Consider the following 20,955-nt stretch of genomic DNA (forward strand, 5'->3'; position numbering starts at 1 on the left):
AGCTTTAGTTAATCTGTGCAACAGTTTATATTATCTTTTACTATATGGTTGAGGAAACTAAATTCAAAGAGCAATTTGCCCAAGGTTGCACAACTGAGAATTGCCAGAGACTGGATAGAATCATAGTTTACAAAATGTTCAATAAACCTGCCATTTATCTTTATTATTATTATATCCCATAAATATTCTGGCAGGACTTTAGGTGGGTTGCTGGTTTTGGTGTTTTGTATATATTTTGTGGGTAGCATCAGAAAGGGTAGGTAAATAACTCACTATGTTAACATGGGAAATCCTCCATAGGAATTTTTGCTAATTGGTGTTGTAACTATCAATTTTGCAATAAAAAGAACATCATAATCACTGCATTATTTCCCATTCCAATATTTAGAGGCAATAATAAGTGCAAAACATTTTCTGGGGATTAATGACCATCTGAAGTTAACTGTCCTCAACTCTGCCCTAGGCAATCAGCTCCTCCCTATTTGTCACTAATTCCTTCAAAATACCATGTTTGCATTGCTATTTCTTGAGCAATAACACTTAGACTCTGTTGGGTGGACACAGTACAAAGGTTCATTATTGGATCTTTTCATTGTGTCCACCTTTGCATTAGAATCAAAAGATGACAAACCATAACTCAGTCCTAATGACTATAAATATTTGAAAAACATTATTGCTGATGTTTAGAACATTACAATATCCTAAGCTTTTCTTCCCTAAGCCTTATTACTACTTAGCAAAAATATGTTAGCGATCTGCTGAAATAGTCAGGTGACATTTATTTCCTCCTAATAAGCCAAACAACTCTTTTCCAATATAGACAGCAGAGGTTTACACTTATTCTCCAAATAATAGCATGTCTTGGAGATATGCACATTCTCTTTAGTAATTCTAAATTGTTAGAGAGAGAAAAGACATCTGTTCTGTCATGTTTAATCCATTTTGAACTACCATTTATTGCTCCCTTTAATATTGTTCCATTTTATGTAAAATATATTTATTACTTAACTGAATAATAGAACTGTCACTGTTTACACGATATGCCTTCTTGTTTGCTTTGTAGTTTGCAGTAGACAAAGTGGTGGTTTTAAGGTATTTAATAGCTTGAAAGGTGATTTCAGTGTAAAAATGAGAAGTAAAAAGTCCTGATAAAACCAGTGAAAAGGGAACACTTGCTCAACATGTGCTGTTTGTTAATATATTCAAAATCAGTATGTTATTTGAGAATCTTTCTATGTCTATGTTGCCTTCATACCTTATGAAGGGTATGACCAACAGCTTGTTATGGAAAGTGTCTTATCATCAAGGGTTTCCAATCTTCTGGTCAGATCAAGGCCACACAGAATTCAGGCAATGGAAATAGTCATGGTTCCTAGAAACCAATCTGCCTAAGGCACAACCACATCTAGAATTTCAGCTAGATTTGGAATAATTAACAGGCTCTGAGTATAGAGAAGAGGCAAGAAGTAGGGAGACACAATTTACTGCCATGTAGGACATAGTTTCATCTTATCAAAAGAAGTAGAAGTGATACACTGAAAAACTCTGAGTCCAAATCTTAATAACAGGAATCTCATGGCAGGGAAAGTGACTGCTTTTGGTGATCACCTCAGATAGCAAGACTAAATCTACTGATTGGTGAAGCAGATATTTGGGAAACACTCTCCTCTTATTAGGCTCACCTAATTAAGATTCATTAATGATCTTACATGAGCTTTCTATGCTTATTCAAATAAATCTAATTGTGTAATTATGGGAAAGTTTACTTAACTTCTTTGGACCTCCAATTTTTTAAATCTGCAAGTAAATAATCGTAGTATCTATTTCATAAGATTATTGTGAAATTGAATTGGGTTAAAATCCCCCTAGAATGATGCCTGAAAGACAGCAAATCCTTTGAATTTGCTATTCTTATTCCATTAGTCTATGCAGAGCTGACTCTTGCTAGGAAAAGAAGATGACAAGGCAAAGACTTTTTACTGAGTAATTTGGACAATGAAAAGTGAAGTAATAAATGAATTATTTTTCTCTGTATGAAACAAACTTTTTATTTTCTTAAACTCAAAAATTAGTAGATTCATTACCATGTTGGGTCATCAATGTTCTACATTCTTTCTCACTGTCAGGCTGCTACCCTACCTATTCCCATACTTTATAACTCATTGAGCATCTGACTGATGGCACTCCCCTGACAGCAAGGTCTCCCAGAATCTGGGGCAATTTCACACCTTGCATCGTGACTTACTTTGCCTTATAGCTCCTTAGCTCCAATGACCTACATCTCCACTCTCCCAGCCACATTTTCACTCCCATCATCATGATTTCTCTGAAACTTAAATCTCAAAAAGCAGCATCTACCTGTGACTGCAACCTCATATTCTTGTGGTATTCCTCTCCTTTCCCCAATTCCCCTTTTCTTTGACTTTACTGAGATCTGTTCTTTCCCTCCATTCTGCCAGGTCACTTCTGACTACTTCCTTTGTCTCCTGATACTTCTGTCACATCTACCTGGAACACTCCAGTGTGAGACAGTTCTCATATCCTGCCTTCTCTCCTTTTTTCAGGAGTCCCTGAGAAAGATGAGGAAAATCTGGCCCCTCTGCTTTGTGTCTTTGCAGATTCCTGTTGTCCAGGCCCAATGAAGTTGATATCAATCTAGCAATTTTGCATAGTGACTGTGATAAAATGAAAGTTCCTTCTCACCTGGCTCTGGTTGGCTAGCTCACTACACACGTGTGGGCAATACGTTGCTATTGACTCTATATAAAGAGCTCTGCCCAGTAGTATGGGTGACTCTGTGGCTCAGCTGCAAGGCTGCAGGAGAGCAGAGCAGAGAGCAGAGGCCCAGAGGATGGCTGTGCGGGATGGCTGTGCAGGCAGAGAGACCCTAGGACAGAGATAGGCTTGCTGCATGCAGACTCGCTCTGAGTGAATGGGATTTTGGTGGTTGATCTGCTGCTGTGGAAATAAAGTTGGGTATAACCCTTTCACCCCAAAGAAATGTTCTACCGTCATTGGTCACATTGAATCCATAGTGAACTTTCCTGGGGCTGAAACCCATTGGCAAGACAGTGACCATTGCAGATTGTCTTTTGCCTCTTGTACTCCCTATCCCATATTCTACTTTTAACCCATTATACTCCTACATACAAACAACATAATTCTGAGGAGAGACTTTCACTTACCTCCTACAGATAATGAGTTAATATATATAAATAACTCAGAACCATAGAGGGCATACTATAAGAGAACAAATTCCTGTCTAAAGTGCTATCTCTTCTTGTATTATAGGCCCACATCTATCTCAAGTAAACTAATTGGTAAATTTTTCACTCTATTCTTAACTTTCTTTAAAGGTTCTTTCCCATCAGTATTTGAATATATTTTGATCTCTCCCATTCCTTTCTCCAACCATGATCCTTTGATCCTATGATAACTTTTCTTCTCTTTTTAAAGGGCTATTGTGGGAAAAATTGCAGTTCCTATGGCCAGTATCTTCACCTGAACCTAAACTACTTGATGAATGTAACTGACCTACTGCTAGGCTACTGCTTCCACGTCCATAGGCATTAAGTTATCACTGACTGAGTCATTATATAAAGAGCTCTGCCCAGTGCTCTGGGCAGAGGCAGAGATGAAGGAAGATTACAGACCTGCAGACTGTTGGATGCAGATGTAATTCTAGTGCTCAACCTATCACCTGAAGCACAAAGCCAAGAACATTACATTGTCATTCCTTGGTCTCACTGAATCCATAGTGAACTTTTTCAGGGCTGAAACCCACTGACCAGACAGATATAAAGGGAAGAAAATAAATCAGGAATTGAGCTTCATTTAAACCTTTATGACATTTTGTGTTTTCTACTTTCTCTTTTACCACAAGTTTCTTAATCCACTGCAATTTGCCTAAAACTCCTTTTTTGGGTTAATTAGTTTGGGATCCAACTCCTCTATAGCATATTTACAATCCCCTTTACTGATTCTTCTTATACTGTTGTCTCAAATGTTGGTGTTCCCCCTAATTTTCATTTCCATATGTGTGATTTCATTCACATCCATAGTTGAAAGAATGGTGTATTTTTTAATCAATATTCCTTTCCCTGAATTAGTTTTAGATTGGTATAGCTAACTACTTACTGCATTTGTATCAAATTCAAAATATGAACTCAAAATTCACCATGTGTTATCCTCCCACTCAAAATGTACCTACTTCTTGTAATCACTGTGTGCTAGTAGCCCCATCAACCATCAGTCAAAATTTTGTTAGTTCAAGTTGACCATGCCTTTTATCCTAAACCCCAAATAAAATCAATTGGCTCAATGATTTTAAAAATGGTACTTCCAGTCTTTTTCACATTCATTATTATTACCAATATACTTTCCAAGATCCCAGTCTTTATTTGGTCCAGACTATTCTCCATGCAAACTCCATGATAATTGTTTTGAAGTACAGTTATGACAATAGCATAAGCTTATGTCAGGTCTCTGCTTGAAGCACTAGTACATAGCAAGCCTTCAGGCAATTTATTTGAATCACATTTAATTATATTAACTTCTTTTCCTGCTTCCCTTTTGAATCCTCAAATTTGTCTGTGAAGATGAAAGAGCCAAGTGTACAAATTAATTGAATTGTCAGAAAACCACCATCACTCATCAAAATTACAACATTTTTTAACTTAAATGGACTTACAATGACAGATATTTGTAAAAGCTAAAACTAAATCATCTCCTTTACTAAAGGCGTATCAGATACTCATAATGATAGACCTAATTTGTATTTTAGATGGTAAAATCGATAATGAGTTTGTAATGTGGAAAGGGAGATATTGTTTATGTAATTTAGCAATTTTCTTACATCTTTAATATTTATAAATTTTAAAATATCATTGGGATTTATAAAATTGATACAGCAAATTGGGACAATTTGATAATACTTTTTCTAAGTTAACTGAGAAAGATGATGGACTGATTATACTTAGGCTAGTCTCTGCTAAGTTAAATGATAGATCTCATAGTAGAACATCATTTTTATTCTTTAGTTGGGATTGTAGGTTAAGAAATATATATTATTTAGTAAATGATAATTAAATGCGTGTCTGGTTCCTAAAGCTTTTCTCGAGGCTATACCGAAGAAAAGTTCTTTTTAGGATGTGTTTTAAATTTGCCTGAGTTAAATCTTGCCTACTATTACCATATTTTTATTTATGATCATTCCTTGTCATTAATCCATGCTTGCAGTTTAATATTTATTTTTTGATATTGCACTAAAAAGTTTCCTTTAGACTGCAACAGTTCAACAACATGTTCTAATAAATGCCCTTACACAAACATCAGTGTTTATGAGGCATAAATTAGAAAACAATGTTTTGTTTAGAACTATTTTAGTTTATTTGCTTTTTCTATTTGCAGTGGTAAAATACGGTAAAATAGGCTGCCTAAGAATTTGATTTCAGAACTATAAAAGATAATTTCTTAACACTTTAATACTATTGTAAGTAAATTCAAATTTCTTTAGTAGGAAGACTTATTACATGAAGTTGACTAGTGTAAATTAAATCTTAAGATAGTTAAATTTTTATAGTTCAATATTGGCAACCAAATACTTTATGTAGACAGCTCAAGTTTATTTAACTTTAATTAATTATTCCTTCATTTAAATAATTGCTTAACATTTATAATGAATAAAAGTGCTACATGATGACTCATGAAACCTAGGTACTGTGCCTTCATAGGCCCCTTCCTGTATAAAAAGTATTAAAAGTTATATTTTAAAATAGCATTTGTATAAGGATGAATATAATCCAGGCTCACATTGCTATTATATCTTCATTAGCATTATATTATTCACCTTTATCTTCTGATTTAAAACAAAATTACTAAATAATTTCTGTCGGGCCCTAAAATCATGGGCACTGTGCCTACAGTCCTTAGGAGATAAGTCAGTAGGTCAAAATTAACCACCTTTTGTTTTGAATTTTGTTGTTTCCATTCCTCACCTACCTGCTTAGCAGGTTGGTTAAACATTGAATTTTGAAAGCAAGTAGGAACAATTAATCCTGGTTTATTGGCTACTTACTCCTTTAAAGTGATAATCTTTTAAAGGTTTTGAAGTTATTAATCAGTGAGGACAGAGAGAAATTAACACTAATTCTGTATTTGGAAGTAACAGGCAAACTGCCCCACAAAACTCACCTCTCAACTAACATTCTAGTTGAAAGCTAACAGCAACTTCTTTTGTGAAGTAGTGAAAGAGTTGCATTTTATTCAAACTATTCTGATCTATTATTTATAATCAAAAGCTGTAATAAAACCTTTTAAGTGCTAGTGATTAATTTAGTGTTCTGATAATGATAGGAACAATCATAATGTGCTATTGAAATTCTCATAGAAAGGAGGGAGAAAAGTTAGCACTATTCAACTGGTTGTCCAAAATATGATACTTAAAGTCCTTTCAGTTCTTCCCTAATTTATTTGTTGACATTGGCAATCTTTGGGTAACACAGAAAAATGTAAAATATATTGATATTTCACTACTTCAGATGCTTCCTGTCAGATAATTTACAACTGAATAGTAAAACAATTGTCAATTCATCACTTTTTCATTAATATAAAATGACAATTTTTGAAAATGTAGAAAAGAGTTTGACATTTTAAATGGAGTTGTCAAGGCATATGTGTGTGTGTGTGTGTGTGTGTATATATATGTATATAATATGTACATATATATATATACACACATATTTGTGTAAATATTACAAAACCACAAGAATAGTTATTTTCTTTATGAAAAAACCCCACATTTTTCAGGAAATTTGCATGGATATAATTGCCAATATACTGTTGAATTTCACAGTGAGGATCAATAGCCAATGGATTCATTCAGCCATGCATTTGCAACAGCTTTGAGATGAAAATTAGATGAATTTTAACAGTAAATTTTGAAGCTTAACATGTTTATAGCAGTCCTATTGCTATGTATCATCATATTTCAACTGATTTCATTTGTAATACTCACTGAGCCTGAGTAACATAAAAATGTTTACTTCTTTCAGAAGACATTGTTATTTATAACTGGTATATCTCATTGTCCCTCTGCTGAAAAATATGTTATATACGTTTGAGCATTTCTGCAATTCTACTGACTAGAATTCTCTATTGGAAAGGAGAAGCAATGTGCAAAGAGGATGGATCATGAGTTTAGACTACATTAGGTTTGCATGCTAGCTCAGCCAAGATTCACTTGTAGGGAGTCTGTGGTCAGAATCTGTACTTTTAATCATTATTCTGTGCTGTATCTTGAAAATTGAGTCAGTGCCTCCCCAACCCCTCCAAAAAAAAGTAAATAGGTGAGGAACTTATGGGTTCCTTTTGAGTTGTTGATGTAATTTAAAAATTAAGACAGAAATATGAAGCTAAACATTGTATTTACCAAACATAAAGCTATGAAGAAAAAATAACTAAATAAAATTTATATTTGGAAACTATATCCTGTGAGTTCTCTAAAAACTTTTTTTTTTTTTTAGGGTTTTAGATTTTGAAAGTAGCAAATCAAGATAATACAAATTTTTAAGAATTTTAACGCAATAATGTGCCAGAAAAGATATGTTGATTTTATGTATTATTTACCTTATATATGCCTTTTTGCAAAGCTTGGTTTTGAGGAAAGAAATGATTAATGATTATCTGTACTGGTGAGAAATATGGCTTAGAAAAATGAAATTTTCAGATAATCCAAAGATTGGATTTTCTCTGGTACTTTAAATTTTAACCCCTATCAAACATGTCATTTAAGCTTTTGGATTTTTTGTTTATCTCTTGAGATATAGAAATAGAAATTTTTGAATGAAAAGCACAGGAAAATAGAAGGAGCAAGAAGACTTGTTTGAATCAACCAAAGATAAATAAATCCTGATATAACTCTGATCAATTGTACTTCATTCAAATTTTTTAGAAGACAGAATTAGAAGAACGGATACTCTGGTGTTATTGAGAAGACAATAAATCTACTTTTCTATAGAGTGAATAAACTCAAGCAGACAGAAAATATTCATTTTTAATTTTGTATTAGACAGCATAGTTAGAACAGTGAGAAACAGAAGCTCCCTACACCTTTAAATTAAACAAATGTCATGAGGGAAATTTGCTTGAATTAAATTCTAAAGCAATATTAGTCTTTACTCATCCTGTCTTTGCAATCCACAGTGTCATTCAATTCTTGTGCTAGTTGAGGAACCAAAGTTCTCTTGCTTATAGGATAACATTAGGATCAGTTGGGAAGTAAGAATGAGAGGTAACAATTCACACCTATAAGAGGTAAGAGATTGATTTCACCCATCCTTCCCTGATCTCAAGGGCCTCCATTTTTATCCAAACCTATTTGTCAATAATTCACAAGAGAGAAACTGGACATACACTTGTACAGTGACCAGACCATATATGTAACTAGAATTCAGAACAACATAAGCAGCCCAGGAAAACAAACCACGATATCTATAGCAATTGGCCCAGAATCACCAGGGATTGGTTGATGAATGCTAACTTCCCTATTTTATCCCCACTTCCAAATAAGGATCAACCAGAGAAAGCAGAATATGTTCTCTGAATCAATCATATAAGGTATCCCACTTCTCATTATACCACCACCATCTTCCAAATGGCAACTATCTCCAAACAGAATACACCAGAAACCTCTACCCTATTTCTGTACTATGATATTTCCACTTCCCCGGTAGTTGAATTTCCGCCAGCCACAAGTAATAGAGGCTGACTCCCTTGTTGTAGCAAGCTCTAAATAATTAGTTCTGTCTAGTCTCATTTTGGTGGACTTTGTTTATGTCTACCCACCAGTTAGTTTCTCCTCTTCCCCATTCCTCAGGTTTACCATACTTGTACAAGCTGAGCTTTTACTCGTCCCATTCTTAGAGTCTCAAGCATCCACCAGTCCTTTTGGCTCAGTCAAAACCTATCTGCCCATCAAGATATCCCTCAAGTCCCAGCTCTGCCTAAATATGAAATATTTTTCATAATCCAGTAACTCTAAGATCTATTCTCCTTACTTGAACTTCTGTAGCCTGGATTGTCCAAACCACACAAAACGAACATTTTGTTTAAGTTTTCAATTTAGAAAAGTCACATTTGATATGCTCCCTAATAATGTAAATGGTAATTCAGAGAAGTTCTGTGTAAGATCACATTGGGATGTAAGGGGTGTAGCTCAACTGCCATATAGGAAAACCAGGAGGGTAAAAGTGACTGAAGGATTCAAGATATTTTTACTTCTTATACCAGTTTACTGCTAACAGAAGCTCTAACTTTCCCAACTCTCAAGAAATCCAGTTCCTACTAGGGTTTATGATGACAATAAAAACTTTTGAAAAGGTTCATTTGTAGTTTATGAATATGAGGCACATATATGCAAGGTTTTCACATATGCTGAATGAAGAATAAAATGAGGAAATCAAGCTTCCATAAACATGTGCACATATGTACACACACACACACACACACATACACACACACTGTTGCTACCATGTATTCTAAAAGTTAAAAATATTCAATTAAGAAGAGATCTTCATTGTTTTACTCTCCTGGGGAAACACTATGGTCCTTTTATGGTTCTGCAGTTTATTTAAGAAGTCCAACTCCCACTGTGTTGAGGAACTCTTAAGACCAGAGACTCTTAATCTAGAGAACAATGATTTTGATGAATCTCCACAAATATAACTTAAAGAGCTTTAGGCCTTGTAGCATTTATCATTACTTTATAATTCTTCAATTGTGTAGCTTTTAAAATATATATGTTTATAGTTATGGGTTAATGGGCTTTCAGATTTCATATATGTTAATTAATTATAGTAGTTACTGTATTCATATTTAAGTTACATCAACTTTGATCAGTAGAAGTTCCCTTTGCATTGCTGTTGTGTCTTTTCACCATTACTTTCATTGTCTTTGAAATCTTTCTTAGCTTCTGGTACAAATGGGTGTATCGTGCTCTCCTTTGTGTTTTCCTGACTCACCTACAGAATACAATAAAATTAATATTTCTCTAAAGAAACTTGAAATTTATTTGTGGAAAATTTGTAGAAAAGTTTATATCAGAATCTTAGTACTGGGAGCATTGTGGAATGCCAGTGTTCCTGGGGCATTTCAGTGGAAAAAGCTAGAAAAAAAATAGGTTTTTATTTTAATTTTTATTCTTATGAAGTTATATTGATATTTGTAATTTAGTATCAATAGCATATATATTTCCTATTTAAATAGTTTATTATATAATTGCACATTTTTTATTTTGAAATTATCAATTGCTAATAAAATATACTGTTGTAATTAAAATATATAGTTACTTATCTTCTTTATCTAAAATACCAGATGGTAGTTTTAAAACAGCATATTTATAACAAAATAAAATTATTAAATAGAATTCAACACTGTCTATGTATTTTCTCATTTTTCAGTAACATATGGCACAGTGGATGTTTATTCAAATTATTTTGTTCTAGGAAAGTAAGTATCTGATGGAGAGTTGGCTTAACTTGATTCAGGTTCCGTTTGCTTCCAGGCATTGCCATCCCCACTACAGATGATCTTCTGTTCTTAGAAAGTAGTCTTTCAGTGCCTAATCTTTCCTTGGTACAGATAGCTCTTAGGTGATAGTGAAGGGTTTACTCTATCAGTTCACCTTGAGATTCAGGCAACTATTTTATTTCCTCACCACTATCCGTCAATCTCCAATGCTTGCTCATTCTCTCTCTCTCTCTCTCTCTCTCTCTCTCGCATATTCTCTCTCTGTGTGTATGCATGCGTATAAGATATCTGGATGAATTAAACAACTCTACCAATTAGATTTTAATATTATAAAAAATTAAATAAGTATTTTCAATTAATTCTATCAATTAAATCTATCTCTAGTAAATATTAATCTTATGGTTTTATAATGTAACTGTTCTCTTTTATAGACTAAAGGCTCTTCATTTTATATAAACAATATCCTTTACTAATTAGTGTGTTCTATCTTTTGTTATAATGAAGCTTATAATATAAAAGTTCAAATAATTATCCCAATTTTATTGTCTTGACCTAGTACCAGTCAAGTCTTTACTTTTCTTCAGGGAATCAAGCTGATATTCAGTATCTTTGAATCACATATTAATAATAAAGAGCATATTAATTTGAGCATTTAAAATTTTGCCTGAACTTTCTTTTTCCTCAGGGGTCAAAATTCAATCTTTCCATCCTTATTATCAGTATTCCCATATGAATTATGGACAAATATGCTGTAAAAATTGAGTTTCTCAGAGGCCATTGACTAAATATAAACATCTATTAATTTACAATCCATGCATTAAAAAATTATGCAAACCAATTAATAATATAAAATACAACTAGAATATATAAAATAAGCTCAATTAACCTAGAAATACAATAACTGAGAAGTGTTACAACAAATGTAGAAAAGCTACAAGAGTAGAATCCTCTCTAGATTGGCAAAATTCCTGGATTATTTCCTAGCTGATGCCAATTTTTACAGTTATGATACATTGTAATTGCAATTAACATTCTGTTTTCCATCATATTTACATATGCCTTTAGCAATTTTCTATTAGAGGAAAGAATAAAATTTGCATATGGGATATATTAATTTCACATTTTATAGTAAAGAAACATTGCTATGTACAGCTCAAAGATTAAGCACATAGAAGAATTAGCAGAAGGTAAATTAATAGATTTCTTTTTTGTCATCATCCAGTTATTTTGTTAAAACACTATTTAAATCTACAAGACATATATTAAGGGTATTTCCAAATTGAAATTAAGGTTTAGGAAGAAAATGGTTAAAAACTTTACTGATGGGGACAGAGATGCTTAATTCAACTTCTCATCATTTTAGAACTGGAATACAATTTCTAAGACCCTAGACTCAGATCTAAGCCTCTTATTACTTCTTTATCCTATGGTTTTTTTCTTATCATATCAAATTAATGTCATTTTTTAAAATTGAGCTTAAAACTATATTAGAAAAACTTTTGGAATATAATTTAATTCATATGTTTTTAATTTCATATGTACAAGTTCAATGTCATTTTTTGCTTTCTGGCTACAAATCAATGAATCACATTTAATAAAAATCTTTAATGTCAAACTGAACACATTTTTAAATTTTGATTATTTATATTTTAATTATTTTTTGTACTCCTTTGCCATCAGACAACTCTTTAAAAAGAAGAAACAAAATTTTTTGTATAAATATGTCCTGTGTATTGCATCCAATATTAAACTATATATATATATATACACATATATATATTTATATATAAGTATACGTATTTTTATATATGTATATTTAGTGTGCACATGTCTCCTGAAATATTTTGGATTTTATTTATCAAGGGCTTGATGCAAATTTGCTGTTAAGCCTATAAGAAACCCCAAATTTGTTTGTTGTCTGTTTTCTTCTACTTTATTTTGTCTTGTTAAGATTCTTAATATGATTGTGTATGATATTATATGTATTTGTGAGAATGACAACTCGGGAGTTTGTTTTTCTTTTGTTAACTTCAGCTTTCCTCAGACATCATAATTCATTCTGGGCAGGATTTTAATTTCCTGGGTCTTCTTGTCATTACATCAAGTATCTGATCCCATCGTAAATGAAGAAAAATGTCCATTCTGGAGCATCTTTGGCATACCGATTCCCAATTATCCTGAATGGAGAATATGATGGTTTGAAAAAAACAGCAGGGCTGGGGATTCCTTTCCTAATTGAAAAGTACCTATAAAAACTTAATCTACTTTTTGGAAAGCAAAAACTACAACAAAATTTTTTGTTTATGATCTTTATTTCAAGCCACAAATCTTTCTGAACTAAAATGAAGAATATTATTTTTAAAGTCTAAATGAGAATAGGAAGTAAACTACAGTTATCAACCCAGACTTCTTTAAATAGTAAAAATATCTTTAAAAGAAAAAAGAGAAATTAAGACCCTTTTAGACAAACAAAACCTCAGGGAATTTATTATCAGCAGAACTATGATAAATGTTACATTCTACAAGGAATTTTAGAGACAATTTTTCAGGCAGAAGGAGTGTGGTAACACACAGAAACTGAGACTCACATGATTCTTAACAAAATTTTTCTGAAAGATAAACTAAGGCAAAAACAATAGACATTTATTGTAAACCTAATCATATTTAAAAGAGAAATATATGATGCCCTTAGTACAAAGAATAAATAGAGGATAGGGGATATATTGTTAAATTCTAATGTGAAGTAGTATTTGCAGGTAAATTTTCATTAATTAAAGAAGTATGTTTAAATTTAATAACAACTGCTACAATATTTTTAAAAGAGATATATCTAATACATTAATAAAGAAGATAAACAGAAGTATAAAATGCTGTTAAAGTAATACCAAGAAGGCTGGAAAAAGGGGGACAGGAGACAAAGAACAAATAGAAAAATAGAAAAGAGCAAAATGGTGGATTTTAATTCAATTTTATTAACATTAAATATAAATAGCCTAATCAACACATTTAAAAAACAGATTGTGAAATTGTATTTTAAATATTAAGACCAAATTGTATTCTCTTTACAAAATTCCACTTAATTACAAAGACCCAGATAAGTTAAAGGCAAAAAGATGTAAAATACCATGGAAACACTAATCCCTCAAAATAAATAAAAGCAAAAAGGCAGAAGCAGCTGCACAATTATCAGAAAAGTAAACTTCTGAAAAAATATTATCATGGTTACAAGGCAATATTACTTAACAATAAAAGGGATCATTTTTATAACATAACAATCCTCAGTGTGTATACTAGGTACTTAATAGAGCTTCAAAGTACACAAATGGAAATAAGAAATAGACAACTCCATAATTAGAAACAGAAGCTTCAACACTCCTTTCTCAGTAACTGATAGAACAAGTAAGCAAAAAGCAGTGAAATACTAAACATATAAACAATAGTATTAACTGACTACACATTTTTCTCAAGAGTTCTTGGGCCATAATGGAATTAAACCAGAAATCAATAACATACAGTTCAAAAGCAAGTCTCAAGGGAGCTTAAAATGAATGAAAATGAGAACAGAACATATCGAGGAAAAAGGGAAATAAAGAAAACAGAACTTATCAATATTTTTTAATTCAACGGAAGAAATCCTTAGAGGGAACTTTGTACCTTATAAGTTTGTAGCTTATAGCTTATATGCTTACGTTAGGGAAGAAAACATATGCACAATACAGTATGCTAAGTGTCCACATTTAAGAAAACAGTATAGAAGAAATAAAACTTAAGCAAGCAAGAGGAGAAAAAATAAAAGTAAGAGCAGAAATAATGAAATTTAAAATGGAAAAATAATAGAAATTTATTAAGCCAAAAGACAAATGGTTGATAAAATAAATACAATCAATATACCTCTAGCAAGATTAAGAGAGAAAAAAAACAATTTACCGGCATCAGAAATAAAAGAAACGATACACACCACAGGCATGAAGCCCATAAGATAATTGTATGCACAAGTACATGTCACAATACAGATGGAATGGACCAATTCCTTTCAAGACACAGACTACCAAAACTCACTCAAGAAGAAATTGTCAATATTCATAGCATTATATCTATTCTATAAACAAAATTCAGAGTTCAAATTTTTCTAACAAAGAAAAGTTCAGACCAAGGAGATTTCACTGGAGAATGTCTCCAGGCATTTAATGAAGACATAATATCGAGTCTACATAATACCTTCCAGAAAACAGGAGAGAAGCAGCTCATTTTTTTGATTCTAGCATTACCTGATATTAAAATCAGACCAACACATGTTTTTTTGATCAACATGTACTGTTTTCCACACCATCAACCTCTAGTAACCAAATGCTAGACTCTCTTTCTGTGACTTCAGCATTTTTAAATTCCACATCTAAGTAAGAGCATACAGTATTCAGCTGCCTATGGCTGACTAATTTCACTTAGCATAATGTTGCAAATGTCCAACAATGTTGCAAATGTAGTACATCCTTATTTATCATGGCTGAATTATACAATAATTTTTAAAAATCAGTAGCAAAAATAATAACATATAACATCTTCTTTATTGTGATGCTGCAATGAACATGAGAGTACAAAATTGCTGTTTCTGTTTCCTTTGGATATATACTCCAAAGTGGGATTCCTGGTTCATATGGTAGTTCAATTTTTTTAAATGTTTGAGGAACTGCCATAATGTTTTCTATAATGTCTGCACCAATTCTTATTCCAATCAATAGTGCATAAGAGTTCCCTTATTTCCACATCCTCAGCAAAACTTTTCTCTTGTTTTGTTTGATGATAGTCACTTTATCAAGTATGAGATGATATCTCATTGTGGTTTGATTTGAATTTCCCTGATGATTAGTGATATTGAGCACCTTTTCATGTAACTGTTAGCCAATTGTTTCTTTATATATATTTTTCTACTATGTCATATTTTATATGTAATTTACATGCAATGAAATTGAGGTAAGTGCATAGTTCAGACAGATCTGAAGAAATAAATACATCCTCATAAGCCATATTACTATAGGACATTTCTGTCATACCAGAAAGTACATTTTCCATTCAATACCTATACTAAGAGATAAGCACACACTGAATTTGTTTATTCACTGATTAGCTTTTGCCTCTTCTAGAACTTTACATAAATGGAATCATGTAATGTCACTTCTGGCTTCCTTTGTATCTGGCTTCTTGTACTCGACTTTTGAGACTCATGCATATCATTTTGTGTAGCAGTATTGTGTGTATGAATAGTATTCCATTGTATGGACATACCAAATAGGTTTCTCCATTCTTTTGTCTGAGTTGTTTCCAGTTTGGAAGCATTATGAATAAATCTGCTATAAACATTATTCACAAATCTTTTTGATATATATTTTCATTTCTCCTGCATAAATACTTAGGAAATGTAATTGCTGGGTTATACATTATAATTTGTTTAATTATGAGAAACTGACAAATGTTTTTTTTTCCACAATTGTTGAGCCATTTACATCCCATCAGCAATGTATGAGGGTTCCAGTAGCTCCATATCCTTAACATTGTTGCCATATTGCCAACATGTTGTCAGCCTTTTTCATTTTAACTATTCTACTGAGTTTATAAAACTCTCATTGAGGTTTTCATTTGCATTTCCATGTTGTTGATTACTTTACTCATACATATTCTTTTATAACATGTATACTGTATAATGTGTTTCTGTTGGTTGTCTATTATTACATTATTGTCTATTTATTATTGTATTGTATATTATTGCAGAAGTTTATGAAGTTATGGGTCAGATATGTATTCAAGCATATGTTTTCCCAATTGTATCTTGTCCATTGATTTACCAGTGAACTCTTTGGATGAATAGATTTTTTAGTGATAATGAAGTTGAATTTGTCATTTTTTATTTTTTCCTTTAGGGGGCTTTCTACCTCTACCTCCCCAAGAAATGCTTGCTGACTCTAGAATCAAATCTTTCTACATTTTCTTTTATCTATAGTTTGAATTATTATGTCTCTAGTGTGTTGTAGAGGTTAATTTTTTTTACTAGAAGTTATTTCAGAACCATTTCTAAAATTATTTGTTCAATTGCATTAGCATTCTTTATTCATTCTATATGGATGAGTCTATTTCTGTAATCTTGATTCTTTTTCCATTGAATTATTTATCTATCCTTTAGTCAATACTATGCTATTTTAATTACTGTAATCTGATAATGTAAGCCTTCTATATTGATTTTTCTTATTGAACATTCTCTTTTTTCATATCCATATCACTTGCAGTTTTGTATTTTTATATTGTACTCATACATTGCTACAAAATATGCCTGCCAGAATTTTGATATATTAACATTCAGTTATAGATCAATTTGGGGAGCATTGACATCTATCAATAGCAGATCATATGGTTAATAGGTGTGTTATATCTATCCATTTAATGGATCAACTTTATTTCAAAAGTATTTACTAGTTTTTATTGAATATCTTTCATTACATTTATTCCTAAATATTTGATGTGTATGTATACGCTTGTAAATGGTATTGCCTGGAACAACAATCTCAGTTCTCTTCTCTATTCTCAGCCTTCAACATATTCCATATACCTTTACTCTTTTCACACTGTTTCTTCCCAATCACTGTTAGCTGCTTCCTTGGGCTCAGAATAATGCCCAAGGTACACCTGCGGAGTTTCTCTAAGTAGTTTTCACTGCCTTCAGACTGATAGACTCCCATATGCCTGCAAATAAGGGAAAAGGGTCCTTCTCAGTCCCTCCCTTCAGGCAGATGACAGCAGGTTCTTGCTCTGGGTAAGGCTCAGATTTGAGTCCTTGGTTCTCCCTTCTCTCCCTCAATCTTCAGCAAGTTGTTTCGCTCAGCTCCTCTGCCTGGCCCTCATTTTTTCTCATGAGAACTCAGTGAAAGTCCATGCAAAGAGCTGGCTGGGGAGTGCTGGCTTTTTGACTTTGGGACTTCTAGGTCATCCAGAACACTGTGTCAGCCCATAAGACACTCTCAGCATGTGAACATGTCATCTTCTTTCCTTTTTAGCCCCTGGGATTTCCTCCTCTTCTCATGTTCTATTAGACATGAAAGTAGACATGCATCTCATCTCTCCTAGGACAGGCTTGTCATTTTCTGGATTTGCCTCATCATTTTTTGCGTGTGACTTTGACTTTGTGATGGACATTGAGAAACAAACAGTTGATAATGTATAAGTGTGCTGCTTTTATTGTCAGGGTGAGATTAATATTTTCTTACAGCTTTCTACATCTGAGCAGAAGCTGAAGCCCTGTTGCTTTTTTATTTTCATCTGTGTCCCCTCTACTCCACCTAGAATTTAATTTCAGAGATTGTCATGATAACCTCCTTTTTCAAATCTAACTTTTAAAATATGTTTATGACATTTTCTAACATTTAATATGTGAGCAATTCAGTTAAATATTTAAAGAGTAGTTATTTACACATAAATACCTAAGAAACATACTGTTTGCAGATTGTTTGAGTTTCTTAGAAGGAAAATGGAAAGAACACTGGACATAGAGCCAGAAAGAACTGGGTTTATATCTGATTTTGACATTAAACTGAGGTTGTAAGCATATATCCTAACTTCACTGTTTCTCACATTTTTGTCTACAAAGTAGAAATTAAAATACCTACCACAAGGAATTCATGAAAATCAAATCAGATAACATACATAAGTGCAGAGGAGTATATGGCACACGGGTGAGACTGGTCTTTCTTCCTTGATATTAGGCAGATATTACTGATTTCTATAACGTAACTGATAATATAAATGCAGATATTAGCCCAGTACAGATAGAGCAAATTATGATTCAACTAAAACTTTATAAAATGACGTTTTTTATTTATCGTTACAAACTGGATTAGGATTATTTTTATTATCTCTAGCAAAATTAAAAAATTTTCAAAGCCATTTTGACTTTGTATGACTGTAAAGTAATAATTAATGTGAGTGTAACAGCTTCCATTTAGAAAAAAATATCTATCTTTCTCTTCACTCCCCAGTTTAGTCAAAGATTTTTTCATATATTTCTGATTTTTTTCAGGAGATATGTGAATCTGATTCAGGTCTAAAAATGCTAGCTTCATGTTATTCAATTTATGTTTGTGTGCTATATTAGTTTTTCTCTGTTTTGTTCTTTTTTGCTTAGTTGATTATTTCTAGCATTTGAATTTTTTCTGTTTTATTCTTCCAGTAGTTTTATTTATATATTACCTGCTATTACATATTTATTTTCAAAATGTTTTATATTTTCTAAGACCTGTTCCATCATAAGCAGGGGTGGGGGTTTGGCTGGTTTATGGGTTAAAAGGTCTTCTCTTCAGTTAGAATGAAGTTTCCTTAATTTGTGGGTGTCTTTTTGATAGAGAAGGTTGAGTTTGTGAAGTTTTTTTTTTGTTAAAATATAGAAAACTTAATTTTGACTGTTTCTGTCCTCTTTGCCTTTATCAGCAAGGCTCCAAGAGAAGGCTTTCCCTTACAAAACACCTCCCTCCTCCCAGAAATTGTGTCCCTTCTCAAAATCTCTGCTGTCAGTGATCCTATCAGTGTAGCTCCAGAGTGACTTTCCCCTTCAGGGTAGGACTTTCCTCTTCCTTGGAAATCTCCATCAAATCCGGCTTTTGCATTGCTGATGCAGCTGGCTGTGAAATGAAATGAGATGATGTTGTAGGAAGTCAAGGAGACAAAGTTTCTGTTGAGGTTTCAGGAATGTAGAGGAATCACAAGGTGCTTGGGTGCTTGAGGTTGAAACAATGTAACAATTCATTTCCCCCAACCAGGACTCAGCGGTATGAAACACCCTGTTGATCACAGTCTTGGAGGCCCATTAGTTTATAGTAGGGTATCCAGATAACCTTTACAGAGATAGATTAAAATATATCTAGCATTCTGGATACACCTATAATGACCTAATAGCTCCCACTGCAACGTTTCCTGGGTTTCCTCCCCCTTAACCTTGTAGTGAATGTATAAAAAGCACGGCCCTGCTGCGCTCGCTCGGGGGCTCAGACTTTGGAAAGGAATCCTCTGAGCCAGTGCCGGCTCTAATACATGCTGCTTCCTGCCTAACGTCTCAGTGTCCCGACTCTTTGTCCGTAGTTCCCCGGTTGCTGCAACAATGTTTACATCATCACTCACATATAATTTGGAGCTACAGTATTCTTTCTCTTGTACTCATTCTGGGCAAGTGTTACAGGTGGTCTTCTTTGTACTTTTTGCTGGTTTTTGGATGTGGATACTCAGATTTAGGCATCTGCCATTATTTTTCAGGAAACAAAATCGTAAGAGCTGTCTATTTATTTGAAAGACATAAAATTATCTGTGAAGTTGTAACTAATTAGATACTTTTTATATCATTCATTGAAGAAAGACTAGAGGTAAGGAAAAGCCTAATATTTTATAGTTTTATTTAAGCATAAATCACCAAAACTGTATATATATAATATGATATGTTTAGATATATATTTAAGCAACCCCTTTCTGCATGATACAGTTTTAATGGAATTAGTGATCAGAACAACGTCCTTCCTTAGAAGTTTCTGTGAAACAAGTTGCCATAGTGCTGTGGAGTGCAAGAACTCAGTTCTGACATGTATAAGTTTCCATTAACTCATTATCATGCAAAGTGAGGACTGCATATACTTAGATCATGTCCACAATCAAGTGAAGGACGTCTCAACAAGCCCTCAAAGTATGCTCATGCCTCTTTGTAATTAGTCCCTCTCTTTAACCTTCTTCAGGCAGTCACTGATCTGCTTAACTTACATATTTTAGTTTGCAATTACTAGAATGTTATGTAAATGGTTATCTTAGTGTGCACACTTTTGTGTCTGGCTTCTTTCACATAGCATATTTAGTTTGAGATTCATCCAAGTTATTGCATGTATCAATAGTCAATTTGTTTTTTGCCAATATGGTGTTTTTTCCCTAGGTCTTTTGAAATTCCATATAAATTTTATAATCAGTTTAACAATTTCTATACAAAAACTTGTTGAGATTTTAGTTGGAGCTGCATTGAATCCATAGATATAGTTGGGGACAATTGGCATCTTAATAATTGTGATTATTAAATTTATATGCTAACCTTACTAGGCTAAAGGATGCCCAAACAGATGGTAAAACATTATTTCTGGTTGCATATGTGAAGATATTTCTGTTTGAGATTAACATTTGAATCAGAAGTCTGAGTAAAAGGCAGGTGTGTAATGTCCAATCTGTTGAGGGTCTGAATAGAACAAAAGGTGGAGGAAGGGTGAATTTTTTTTTTTCTTTATTTGGGACATTTACCTTATTTCTTCTCTTGAGCGTTGGCACTCCTGCTTCTTGGTCCTTTGGTCTTGGTCTAGAACACCAGCAGTTCCCCTGATTCTCAGGCTTTAGGATCAGACTAAATTACACAACCAGCTTTCC

Source organism: Manis pentadactyla, chromosome 8 (genome assembly GCF_030020395.1).
Source record: "Manis pentadactyla isolate mManPen7 chromosome 8, mManPen7.hap1, whole genome shotgun sequence".
Taxonomy (NCBI): Eukaryota; Metazoa; Chordata; class Mammalia; order Pholidota; family Manidae; genus Manis; species Manis pentadactyla.